Consider the following 14870-nt stretch of genomic DNA (forward strand, 5'->3'; position numbering starts at 1 on the left):
ATGTTGTTTACATTGTTTATTTTATTTTTGGGTTTTAATTCGTAATTATTATATCCGTTTTCTATTAGAATTTGTTTTATTGTGTTACATTCAATTTGTTTGTTTATTGTGGTTATGGGATATGTATTTTTTCGGTTTATTAAGTAGTTAATAGCCATCTGTTTATGTTCATTCGGATGGCATGAAGAGGCATGAATTATGGTGCTTGTATTTGTGGGCTTTCTGTATATTTTGAATTCGAAGTTATTTTCGTTTCGTATTATAGTTAGATCTAAATAATTTAATTTGTTATTTTGTTCTTTTTCTAAAGTGAATTGTATATTTTGATTTATGTTGTTGAATTCATTTAAAACATTTTTTATATCTGTATTTTTTCCATCAAAAATCATGAGTATATCGTCAACATATCTACTATAGTATTTAATTTGATATTTGTTTAATATATTTACTATGTAATCATGCTCGAGATATTGTAAGAATATTTCAGATAATATGCTCGAGGTGGGAGCTCCCATAGGTAATCCTGTTCCTGTTATAAGCTGTACAACTACTTTACTCTGCACGCAGAACTTATAAATTATTAAGTAAACATTTTTTGTTCCATCACTGTGACAATTTAAATAAATATGAATTTATGTCTCAGATAATATACAACATTTTCGTATTTCCTTTAATCTTGATCACAGACGCAATGTTACACATAAGAATTGTACTTGTAGATTCGAGTATGATACATCGTCTGAGACCTGAGACTCTCGCGGCAGTGAAAATATCGATTGTGGTATACTGGGGTGTGACGCCATGTGGTGTTGTAGGTGGTTATCATCGTTCCGTCGGAACGTACAATACCACACGGCGTCACAACCAAAAAGACCACAATCGATATAAAATTTCACTCGCCAGTCTAGTATCGAAGAAGAAGCTTACTAGGCCTACTTCAACGTCGGCTGTATTTGGCAATGGATTACGAATCGTTGTGGGTAAATTTCAGCTTAGGCATTAACTAACGTCAAACCAAGTGTTACGACGCGTCATGCAGAAGAACAACTGAGTCGAAATAAGATAAATTAAACCTGCAGCTAGGTAACTGAAAAAAGGCAGTTTCAAGCACTCCCGATTTTCTTAGCAAAAATTACCGAGTAATATGCAAATACATTTTCAATAATGTACCTAATTTGGTCGTATTTTTAAAACTAATTGCAATTATCAATAAATTACCCTTATTTATAACGTTGCGACGACCCGCGAGTTCGTAACAAAGGATAAATGTGGCCCCAGTTCTGGAAAAGATTGGGAACCCCTGATTTCAGTTGCGCACACTCATTCTAACAACTGACACACAAGAAAGAAGCTTCACACATTTCATTAACCTAATGGAAACACTGAAATACTTTGAAGTAGTGATTAAAATTTTTATAGCTCGAGCACAGATTTTCGGGACAAAGTCTGCGCGGTTCCGACCCTTAAAGCTAAAGGAGATTCGTAAATTGCGTGGTACAGTTTTACAGAACCACATCGCTGAAACTGACGTACTTTCTACGTTGCTTCAAAGATGGAAATTATTGCCGACCTCTGTACCTACGTGACATGCAATCAGCCAGTCATTTTATCCCCAGAACGTAAATTCAAACGCGACTTCGAACGGCTTTTCGTAAGAGTGTGACGCACTACACAACAATTCTTTTGTTTACCTTCATATTCACTTTACGTAAATATTTCCAGATCCAGCAGCTCGATAATTAATAACTCAGATGCAGGCAGATAACGCAACTGAGTGGTCTTCGTCTGTTCATGAAACTTCTCAGGCAGAATTATGAAAGTTACTGACAATGCATTGTGCAATCAATCTATTCTAAAGTGGACTACATAATCACATATTTTTCAGTCCGCAGGCGAAGAACAGAGGTGTCTAAAGGTTTATGCAGTAATTTACTTAAAACTGCAAAGCCCAGTTTTAACTATACCACTCAACGACTGCATTTCACTTAGGGTGTGTGGGTTTCAAATGATTGTTAGAGTAAACAACGATTTTTTTAACTGATTAGTAAAACTGGTCTCTTTAATGGTGAGGTGGTGTGTATTGATAAGTTTTGCTTCATAGGTTAACACATTTTTTTGTAATATTATTATTTGTAAAATGGTGTGCTTTTGTGACATAACTGTGTTTTATCGCGACAATTTTAACAAGTGGAGGTACACGATGTATTTACCTAATTCTGACCATTCTTTTTACTTAATCCTACTTTCCTTAACACCACAGAATGAAAGCCTACATACCCATAAACTTCAGTAGAATCGTGTTCTGGTCATAATTTAATTTATATTTAGTGTAAGTAATTCAAGCTAAAATTTCTCTTCGCCGGTCTGTATAAATCCAAACCCCGTACATAAAAACGTCGTATACCAATTTGTAACACCGGGAAAAGGCTATGTAGCACAGTGTTCTGGAAACTGCATAACAGTCATGTTCCTTCAAATAAGACGGAAGTTACTTTGGTATAACAGCGTTAAGTTTAATTCTGACTACTGCTCTCAGACCTACACGCCTAGAATAATGGCCTACGTAGAAGGTTGGAGGACTGGAATAAACTACACATACGAATAACATAAGTGTATTTTTTTTCCTGTTGCAATTTTCCCCGAGTTCTGTCTGACTTATGCTCATAAATGGTCTCGATAATACGCCTGTGCACGAGTGTGTATGTAAATAACTCTCATAGTAGCTTTGATATTCAGATATTCTCTCTCGGTTTATACATGCGCGTCACATAGCAACACTGAACTACCTCTACAGGCTTGTGTCACTCCAGCACGGATTAATTAAGACTCTAATTAGTAATCCTTTGTGATAGACAGGAAGCGAGTCCCAACATGGCTACCTACAACATCGCTACTTAACAGTTCAAGTGACTTCTCTTAAGAGAGCAGTACATTGTGATTGCCCACGCCCCTGACATAAAGACTCTATTTGATGGTACATACAGTTCGACGCCTGATTGGAAATGTATCGATCTAGTTGGGTAAACAGGATAACTTGAATAATATTATTACAGGAAGTTGTCCTCGCTTAAACCTATAGATATAAGAACACTCTCCATGAATAAATATAATACTTAAATGTAAGCTATTATTGTTAGTTATAATCATTTATTAATAACACTGACCACAGTGTTGTTGCGAGGAAATTCGACAAATGCTTAAATTTCTTACCAACTTTTATTACTTTAAAGCTTATAGGTATGTATCGTCCGTCATAGTAGGTCGCGCGAGAAGTGCTGGCACTTGCGCAAAGGACTGATTTTGGTCGTATGAGATGGACCCGTCCGAAGCACGCGCTAGAGGGATGTCAGCTTCTGTTGGTTTGTAGCTCTAGCTGTGTTTAGATCGGTGCGTCACCGCAGCTGAGGCTGTGCGACCCCCACTACTACTGAACTCCCCTCTCTCGGCTTACACATCAAACATTTAGGTGCCACCACTACTCGCGCGACCTCTATCGCAAATTATCCCTAAACCAAACATCTCCACCAAGGCTCGAACCCAAGAGAGGTTTTGGGTTTACGATCTCCGTTCCTGTCATTTCGTCACCAAACAATTTTGTTCTTTGCCCCATATTTCTTCCGATCGGTATAAAATATCATCAACGCGTCTCGAACCCAGGACAGTGTTTACGGTTTATTGTCGTTGTTCCTGCAACCTCCCCGTCGAAACAAACAACTTAGATCTTGGCAACGTTCTTTTTCTCCTAAGTTTCCACGTTTAGAAACCATCTTAATCGGGATTCAAACCCGGGACATTTTTCGAAATTCTGACTTTCACAAAGTCTCTTTCTGGTTTTCAGGAATAATCATGCCAAATGTGGTACAAATCTAGAGCTATGAGCGAACACACACAATTTAAATTTTATATACCAGATTTTAAGTAACTTACAGTCGTAATGATTCTAGTTCATTACAGCATAGATATTGTTCTGAAAACAAATCCAGACAAATTCTGATGTTATAACATAACATAAAACCAAAAATTATCAAAGTATCATGACGTAATACATATTAAATGATTTGGAAATTTTGGCAAACAAATGGTGCGTTAAATACTGATACAAGAGTTTGATAAAATTTATGGTGATGGAGGCAGCTGGGACTTCTGAAATGTTGGTAAATTCTACTACACCAGAAGACAACCATAGTCTGGCATTTATGTAATACAAATTATCGAAGACCTACGAGTAAATGATGCAATTAAACATGCCTATCAACTATATTATTTCTGCGTCTGAAAGCTGCAAATATATAATAAAGATGCAATTCTGAGTAATATGGCTTCTTTCTCACACATAATACTTCACTGAAGCGAAATGTTACTATTATTTTGGATCGAAATCAATTTTATTTGTTTCTAACGTAACTTCCTAATGAAATAATTAGACAATTTAATTACATACCAGCGAAGCGAAATAAGGATAGCTTCTCGGTCTTTTTTCATCTTCATTCCGTCACCATCGCAACCAGAAACCCAAACTGCCACAACCACCCTACCAACCTCCCACAGTCGGCGCCACTGTCTCGAATGGCTTCATCACAATTACCCTCAGTGCTCGCCTGTAATGGTTTCCCGAATAAGAAATAGGCAAACGGTGTGTTCTCAAGTAGTTTTTACGTTTGTATGCGCGTTACATGATGGTCTCCGTGACTCAAATGCCTCAATGTCCAGGTATGGCAGATGAAAATTTATTAATGTAAACTAATGACACCACATGACTGAATCTACAATATTCTACACGTCGAGAAGTCAATATACAATTTATTATTAAAGATTAGCCATATTCTGAGGAATTTTATATATTTTAATTACAACTTCCCTTAAATTAAAACGTATAATAAATTAGTATACATAAACATAAAATCTGTTCGAAAAGTTTTGACAGTCGTCCCAGCAGGACATTAACTAATACGTGCATTAGAAGTAACATCCTACTAGTATTACATGTAGTTTATTTAACGACATTTTCAGTAGCTAAAGTTACACAACTTCGAACGAGAGGATGACAGAAAATTAATTGAAAAAGAAGTTGAACTTAACTGTAGTGGTATAATTTGAGGTACTATCCCGGCATTTTCGTGGAAGAACTGTGGAAAACAACGAAAACCTTAGTCACGATAACCGATCTGCGGACCGAGATTTAAACCCAGGACGTCCGAAACACGAAGCAGAAGTATTAATCACACAACCACGACGTTCGTTTCTATTACTATTGTTATATGAATAATTTAAATGTAACAGTACCACGAAAATACGGTTATAATTAAATTCAATTCTTTTATTCATGTGCATGACAACAGCCAAAGAAGGCCAATTACAGCTAAGTGCAATAATGATAGTAATAGCAATAATAAATGTGTTTACAAAAACTAAGTGACAAACAGGTTTGTTTTTGTATCAGCAGCAAATTTCCAGCGAGAATCAACTGCAATCCACACTATACGCTGTTTACGTGGAAAATGTCGCTCTGCTCTCTGACGTTCGAGTTGTGAATTCTGAAGTGTCGGTAATTGAACCAGGAATTTGAACAGCTTAGAGAGTAATGCAAGTGATACCTTAATTAATTACATGCAGACGGGCCGAGAAATGCATGTCTTTATTCACCTAAATCTGTTAAAGCTACTGTCCTACTTTCATGATCAGAACACAGCAGATTTTACATCACAACCAAAATTCGTCGCCAACTGTCTAGAAAATTTATTGTAATTTATACCCGTAAAAGCGTCAAGATATAAGTCCAACCTCTCAAAATTAAATGTATATACAGAGTTATGGGTAAGTTCTCATTTACAGAATCTTCCATTACCTGTAAACGCTACATAAGATCTCATCAGATACAAAGACTCGTTACGAAATTCCATACATTGTCCTATAATCAGAGCCACGACCACAATTCTATAGAAGCAAAATTCGTCAGACGAAATTGATAGCATATGGTTTCCTACCCGTAATCATTTGTGTGAATCTTAAAGGCCCCTATAATTTTATTAGTCTCCCAGTTTATACAATATTCACCAAACCACATATTTTATATTATACTTCTTTAACACATTGGCTAATAAGTAGACACAACGACAATGTAAAAACATGTAACTCTTACAATCTATAAAATACGATTAAATCCATAATAATTCCACAAATTGAGTTAAAGAAATGTAATTCAACATTAGCACTTCTAACTCAACCAATTATATACCAGTTCCGCGTAATATTTACATGAATGTTTTCTCTACTTTTATTTCAACACAATTCTTCCGATACCCTCTTCTCAAATGCCGTTATACAGAAATGATGAGCCGCAGACTTTCATGTTATAAAGTTTCGTAATTTTCCGCTTGAATGTCATAAACCAACGCGCTTGCTTGTTTGCTGTTCGTATCTTTTAAGCTACTTACTGTTCAGAATCACAATCGTGAGTAGGTTTACTCCAGCCAAGATTCTCACTACATGCAAGGGGCTACTTAAGAAGTAAAAACCACATAAAGATCTATCTAGAACAAACCCAGTGTTAAACAACGAAACACAACGAACAAGAAATTAGTTACACAAGAAGCTTGTGTTAAGACAGCGCCGTGTCTTAAATGTTTAAAGCATTTACTAATATTTATATTGAAATTGGAAGGCCCCCCCCCCACTAGGAAAGTGGTAACATTTTAACCTGAGGTGTTGAGTTATCTTCAGATATTCCCTAATGATATTGGCAATTAATAACATAGTTGGATAATTTTACCGACTTAGTGTTCACCAAGCAACTTGTCATGTGACATTAATTGAATTCACAGCCAGCTTTGTCACCTGAGAATGATGAGCTGCTAAGATCCTTTACTTGACAAGACGCACGCCTACGCATATCTCAGTTTCACAGAAAATGAACCAACTAAATACACTGTGCAGTAAAGGCCTTGTGCATCTGACAGTTGCTAAGCTCATTAAAGAATTTCCTCTTCTATAACCCATAAATTTCATTGCGGTGTTCATAAGGGACTAACATTAGATCTTGCCTTGAGAGCGTTCAATCCATTTCAATCTTTCCAAATCCACTTCCTAAGATGCATTTTAATATTATCCAATTATCTAAATCTATTTGTTGCTAAAGCAATGCAGAAAACTTATCTATGGACGAGGCCATGTGTAATGTTGTAAAGCATGCGGTTTTACCATAAGATCGGTTGCAAGAGCCCGCCTACTCCATTAGCTGGAAGACATCTTGACACAAAGACCTTATACTTCACTACATGTTGCACATTTGATAGTTAAGAAATCACAGACATTCGCAAAAGATTTATTAAGTTAATATCAAGCTTCACATTAAATTCTGTATTAAATATTAATAAAGTTTCTGTTTAAAAAGAACACGATACCTTTTTATATATGTTATGAAATACTTGTTGAAATGGACGTAAATAGAAACGCATAAGTATACACATTTAAAGAGCTTTAAAAACAAAAGGGTCTCTTCACTGACACACAAACTAGTCGATGTCCGCTTGTGACATAGCGATCACATAATTCTCTTGCCCCAGGGTAAACAAACCTTCTTGCTGTGTGGCTAGCGCACACGAGAAAACATTCCCAGAACACATCATCGAAATTACAAACTACGATGTTCTACTGTCTACGGCTGCTGTTACTGTCTGACGATGTAGCTTGTTTTGTGAGCGGATGAGTAAAATAATGACAATGGGGGCTACTGAAAGTGCACACGAAAATCCCACTCCATCTTCCCCCTGGACGATGCAACCACCTCAACATACATGCAGCTGCCCAATATATGAACCACGAATAAAAAGACCGGCTTCTGCTATGGCAGTTCGCCAACTGCAAGGCAAGCTACGTCTCTGGTACTACGTTCTGTGTACACAACCACAGGGAAAGAAGTTTAGTGTTATATTGCACGTAATAATATGGGTAAGAAATCTGTGACATGTCTAGGGAAATTTAAAATGCAGGAATTTATCAATGTCAACAACTTCGTTGGTTTAAGGTCAAAGGCCTATTCCGTTTGAACCTTTCATTTTGCTGTATAGAACTACAGACCCAGCTGAACACCAAAATGCTACTAAAATTTTAGCTATGACAAATGGACAATGTATTGATAAATTGTAGAAAGACTTCAGGTGTGCATTCAGGAACAGGATTCTACCAATCAGCGAAGTGTAGTGAAAAAGGCAAAGATCACACACTCTAAAACCCAATCTCTGTAGAGTACACTTATACTATAGTGAGTGTTAGCTGTTGCAATACTTTCAGACATAAGCCGTTTAAGATTTTATTTTACTTATATAAAGTTTTTGTAGATTACGTTTCGCCTTTAAATTAATGTTTAACTATGCCCATTTGTGTTGAACTACTTCACGCTGATATGAAACAAACTGAGTCCCTGAGGAGCAATCCATCATACGTGACTAAACGTAAAAAGAAGGCGAATTTCAGACGCAGCTCACGATAAACACTTCCTCTTTCATATAGTAACGTATCCCTTCAGTTTAGGGCGTGTTTGTTTAGGTGCGGATGTTATGATAGTAAAAATAATGATTATAACCAGTTGACCTAGGAAAGGAACTGCTTAAAAATTTATAAATTCATGAATTATTACATCGGAACCGGCATTATAGCACCCAGTCCATGCCAAGAAAGAAGAGGGAGTTAAATTATTATTACAAAAATTAAATCAGACAGTGACTAACACAGAAAAGCAAGAAATATAACGTCTAAAACAACTAAGCAGATCAAAGTTTATATGCGAGGATATTATTATGGTAAATAATATAAATGAAGTCGTCAACTATTTCCACCTAGCGTCCCATGGTGACTTATTTTGATAACGATGATACAGTTGAACAAAAGGAATGTCTGTACGAACCGCACATTGCGGCTACGATGTCTTTTTTAGAATTTGAAGATAATATACGATTAATTATACGCATTTTACATAAATATTAATCATGACCAGTGAAACGCACAAGAATGTGAAATCAGATGTAAACATTAATTTTTACAGAACATGGTACTCATTTAAAACAATACGGTGTATTCAGAAACACATATAAATGTTATGGTTTTTTACATTTTAAAATGAGTTATAATCAAAGAATGAATGGATCCGTTATATTTTCAAGTAAAATCAACACTATCTTTGAACGAAATTAATCCGGTAATGACAAGGACAAATTAATTAATTTAGTCGGTTTTTGTTAATTCCATGCAAATTGAAAGTGAAAACACATATTAATGAGTATTACATGTTTATGACTCAGTATAATTAGTTGATCAGAATGCCGGTACTAACGAATGTAAATTATTTCAACATCAAACCAATTTTCAGAATAATATCCATTTGAATCACTAAGAGCAAAATTATGTGGATCAGAACGTCGTAACGACCAGTCATATGAATAAAATTTACATAAATGTAATGAATAAGCATTTTCATCACTTCAGTTTTATTATAGGGAGAATTCGTACTTTCAGCAAACTGTGATGGTTGACAGGAATATGTATTCACAATTTTGTTATAGCAAATTAAACGTTTCATTATTTCTTTAGTACAGTTCATTTTAAGAAACTCGCGGATTTGGAACGCGTGATTTGGCTTCTCACAATTTTTAATCCAGATTATATTTCGTTATATATCTAGTAAATAAATGCATATGCGTACCATAATTAAAATATTTACTATCTATTTTTTGTTTACTTATTTACCAGATCAATTTATTCGTAACCATCATCTCTAAAATAAAATGAAAATATATTTCATGTAAATGAATTTTTAATTGCTGAGGGATTTTAAAAGGGAGCATCTCTGGTAAAGTGTACAAACTTGTTACTAGGCATAACAGGCATCTGTATCAGTAACTGACCAACCAATATCTTGCAGCAGTTTCCGCTTGGATTTAAGAGGCATTAGTAGCTGATGCACAGGCCTGACCTACCCAATTAGCATTCCCTAAACGTGCTGGGTCACACCATGATGGCTTCCCTCCCCTCAAAACACAGCCTTCTGACGGCTCATCCACTTCATCTCTTACAAATTCGCCATGTCTGGTTGGTTATTTAAATATTCACAATGAACAGAAGAGATTATGCGACACTAAACAATACGTATGATTTATTTATTGTTCTGTCTGACGACAGGTCCATATGAACAGGATCCTTCCATCCTTTTCTCGGACTGGGACCTGTTCATATACGTTCTTGGCAGATGATCCAGAAGTTGTTTGCCATTGCCTTCTTCTGTGTGTGAATGGAGTAATTGTTGGGATGCCACGGAGAAACCGGGGAAGCCCCCGGAGAAAAACTCCGTGTTGCATAGACCACGGCCTTGCCCAACACAAGTTATAAATTTGGGCACCGCCGGGAATCGAACCCGAGACCCCAGGATTACAAAGCCAGCGTTCTAACCGCTAGACCACCGTGGCTAGTTTACGTAAGATTATGTCTATAAAATTAATTTGAAAAGGTAGGCAAAGAAATTATAAAGAATTGTATGTCATTCACTTTATCGCAGTACTTGGTCTAACATCGCAGCACGTGTTTAAAATGCATGGACCCCATTAACGTAGATGTTATTAGACTTGAAGGTGAAAAATATGGACACGCGTACGAGTAATAGTATGGCTCAACGGCTGTTTCGCATAAAGAGAGTAGGCCAAAATACTAGCAGTATTCGATCGGAAGTTTTTGCGTCTTTAAGAAACAAACGCAATTAGACAAATATATATTCAATACAGACTAAACAAAGGCGATGGGGAGAATAAGACAAAACAATTGCGCAACAAATAGATTTCCTTTCATTTTTAAGGAAATAGATTAAAATCTAGAGGAAAAGAAATTTCTCACAATAATCACTTCCTCAAGTCTTCATCACGCCTCCCAGATTCCTTTCTTTCGTCTAATTATCAAAAAAGGAAAAAGATAAAAACTTCATCACATTTGCGTGTCTTCGGTCCTTCATAATAACTACTGGTAGATGAAGTCTTTGTGATCCGTTCTTTTCATGGAAAGATAAAACGAGTACCAGAAATAACGGAGTATCATCTTGTACACACAATCAAATGCAACCGCATTCATCGAATGGAAATTAGAATTATTATTAAGTTTTCCTTTCTGAGAGGTTGAAGATTAGATGTACGTCAACAATTTTTGAAACAAATAAATTGTCACTGGTCTTTTGTCCAAAGGCAGAGGAAGTAATAATAAGGGGAAATGTACATTGGGCAGTTTGTACTCATCACAAACGTCAATTAGTTGAAATATCAGACTTCAAAACTTTTTACTTGTAATCGACTTTGGCTATTTCGTAATTATATAAATATTTACCTTAGTCGAATATTAATAACAACAGAGTTCATGCTGAAAGTAAAAGAAATTACGAAACTTCATATTATTTTTAAGATATAAATTTTTATATTGTCTGTAAGGTGTTAACGCTTGTCAAATACGTTACAGACCGCTGTATATGTTTGGGCATTAAATTTTTGTTCGGTAGAAAATCTAAGAATTTAACGAAATCCATCAATTTCTAGACACAACTAGTCATATACAAATTCACATTTATTTATGTTGTCACGACCCTAGGTTCTCAAGTGTGGGAGGTCCACCAGTGGTCTGCAAATTTAGTTTAACATTTAAATAATCCGTGAAACAAATACAAAACAAAATTAAAATCGATACAAAATAAAGTATTACGGAAGTGACAAAATATCTGTGATTAAATTTCTTGCACAACTGATCAAAATAGTTACTTTTTCATGAAAGACTATGCTTCATGCAGTTACTTTATTACAAATTACGTGGAATACCAATTTTCTAATGTCATACTTAGCATTTGTAGCACAGGGCGTTACAACCTATAGTCAATAATATTAGGTAGCCTGTCAAGACACCAAATAATTTTCAATTTGACAGAAAAATGTAGTTTAGAACAACTGATCCAGACCATCGAATGTACATGAGGGGTCATTATATAATTATCTGAAAAAAACTAGTATGACTCTCTTAAGATAAAATAAATATTATATGCTTATATTACTTAGCAGCAAATAATCTCTTTTATGTACCAGTATGAAAAACTCTTTTTGTTGAGTGGCCATATATTATGTCACTCACACAATCGTATGTGACACAAGATCCACTCTTCACTGAGCAGAACCCACAGTTGAAAATTACAAAATGTGTGTTTCTTACAACATTAACAGTGCTTTTACTTTGCGGACTAATTTATTATTCGAAAAATCTGAGGTTCTCATGACGGTGAAGACGGCGAAGTTATTCTTCTGGATTATGACGCAGTGTAAACTCGGCTCTCCAGGCTGGCGATGGAAACAGTATGCCCTATGTTTCTCCGAAACGGTGGTATTTACACACACTCAGAAAAATAGCATTGACAAATTCACTGCTCCTGAAAGAAGGCATCTTTCAAAGGAAACCCATATCTCATGACGCCAAGGATTTTTACCCTACAGCGAATTCCTTTTCCTGCATTCCACGTGGAAGTTCCTTCAGTAACTCTCATGCAGACGATATGTATTGTACTTTCACAAACTGTATACGCAAAACATGAACCAAAACCTCGTTACATATTTTATATTTGACACACATATTATATACAGAAAAATTTCCCTGAGCGTTTTCCGTTCCATACACGTTTCTTCTTAACATAAATATTTATGCCTAGGTAAATAATAATGCTACAATGATCATGTATCAGTCTACGAACATCATAACACATATGAGCAATACAGTTACACAGCCATTGTGTAGCATACATTTCCTTTATCATATATTTAGGCCTACCAACAAACGTTTAGTAGCCTATGAAATATTATGTACATACTTTATTGACGATAATTATATTTGTGGCAGGAATGTTTCTTCTCAATAAATTTAAAAGAACGCAGTACAAAATAAAGTTGCGTGTACAGAAAACAAGAAATATTCAAGCAACTCGAAATTCTTTGAGTAATTGTGATTCATTTCTGCTTCCGCGCTAAACACTTTAGGTTTATTAAACACAACATTTCCTGGAATGAAAGGGAAGGCAGTTTTCAGTCTAACTAAAATCTGATCTTAGCGAGATTTTACGCAGTAAGACCAGTCTGTCACTTCTCTGACGTAACACTGAATCCATCGAAGTATTTCGTTTGAATAAATGCGAAGCTAAGATTTTACGTAAGACATTTTCTAGAGGGTGTGTATGAAGTGAAAATTTGTCTTGTGATCTGGCAGTTTGAAGTTAATGTGCGAAATCCATTTAAACTTTGACAGAACGAAAAAGCTGCTGATTAGTTTTGCCCTCCCTCACACCTTCCAGATTATTATTTCAACCATCCTTAGTTTCCTTAGTACAGAGGAACACACGTACACATGCAATCACGTCCTCATTTTCTGTAACAAATTCTGACGTGTTTTGTTAAAATGGCAAAGTGCCTAATATATGCTTACTTTGTCCGTCTATGCTCACTCCTCATTCTAATTAACTAATGTTTAGGAAACACGACGTAGATATCCATTATTAAATACAAAGATGAACTTCTAGCTTGGAGTTGCTTTGCATGTAAACATGGACATGGTTTGGGTACATCCTGACCGGGTCGAAAAGTAACAGATAAATATAATACATCAATATCTTGTAGGTACTTAACCCATTAACATTCTCTGACAGCTGCTGGAACATTATTTCTTACTTTTATAAATTTTCGGTTTAGTTGGATTATGTTAGATAAGGTTGTGCTATTTATTATTAATCTATAATAATTGTATAATTCGTAGGTCTCTGGATGATTGTCACATGCACTATAAATTAAACACCATAAAAAAAGTCCTTGCAATTTTTGTGTTTGATCTAATTCGCCCGAACATTAATTCTTTGATCGGACTTTGCTACTTTCACTAACAAGAGCTATAAACCGACGTCAGTATTCTGTCGAAACAGCATTAAAATTAATAGCTATTTCCTCAGGGAACACAAACAACAAATTTTGTTTCAGTCATGAGGATTAAATTATTATAAAATTTGGTTCCATGCCCAGGATATTTGTACACCTACTCCAGAATTATTCGATTTCTGAGCCGTGATTTGGATCAGATCCTAAGGATCAGGTTTCTGATATTTAAAATTTAAAAATGAGCGTTCAACACTTTATTTTATATTTACATACACGCCGTACGTGCAAGAGATTTTAACACATTCCTTTTCATATACTCTTCTCACAATCTAAGCTTTCATGACAGAATTTTGGGTTCTCGTTCGGCTTTGCTTTATGCTTTCCACTAAGCTTTCACTTTTCTTTTTGCAGCCAACAAGTCATATCACTAACCACCACAGCACAGAAAATACACGTTCAGGTTTCTGGAACTATCCCAAAGAAGAAATACGTTCGTAGATTAATCTTGTTTTTTTATCTGTCAACGTAAAAACGTTGACTCTCGAACAAATTGCAATTAAACCACGTACAGCCTATATCATACAGGTACATAGACATATATGTATTACATTTCCATAAAAGACCTATCGATTTCTCTAAAAAATATATGTATATCTAGAACTGGATTTAGTGAATTAGTCTTGAAATGGGATTTTTATCGATAGTTATTCCTTGCAACTAGGACAGCGGCAGCCGGTGTTTCTTAAACAATTTGTAGCTGATTGGCCAATCAAGATATACTTGCCCTTATGGAACTCAAAGTTTCATCGTCTTTGGTTCTTTGCAGTCCATATCACCACATCAAATTTGGCTGGCATTTGTTTTAATAATCTTAAATTCTGTCTGTCTCCCTTGCAGTACCGCCCTTTGTAATTTTCTAAACACAATTTTGTAGGCCTATGTATT

General features: G+C 35.5%; 2 protein-coding genes across 14 annotated transcripts in view; one reads left to right on the forward strand and one right to left on the reverse strand.

Moving 5' to 3' along the window:
• The window catches only part of LOC110827981 (E3 ubiquitin-protein ligase sina-like), a 635101-nt gene that overhangs the window by 398975 nt on the left and 221256 nt on the right, over positions 1-14870 (reverse strand). The window lies entirely within an intron of this gene.
• Positions 1-14870, forward strand: part of LOC110838474 (uncharacterized) — a 247961-nt gene that overhangs the window by 29484 nt on the left and 203607 nt on the right. The gene's annotated exons all lie outside the window — the stretch shown is intronic.

The sequence above is a fragment of the Zootermopsis nevadensis genome, unplaced genomic scaffold, assembly GCF_977971745.1.
Source record: "Zootermopsis nevadensis isolate Lab colony 2312 unplaced genomic scaffold, Znev_1.0 Znev_ptg000024l, whole genome shotgun sequence".
Taxonomy (NCBI): Eukaryota; Metazoa; Arthropoda; class Insecta; order Blattodea; family Termopsidae; genus Zootermopsis; species Zootermopsis nevadensis.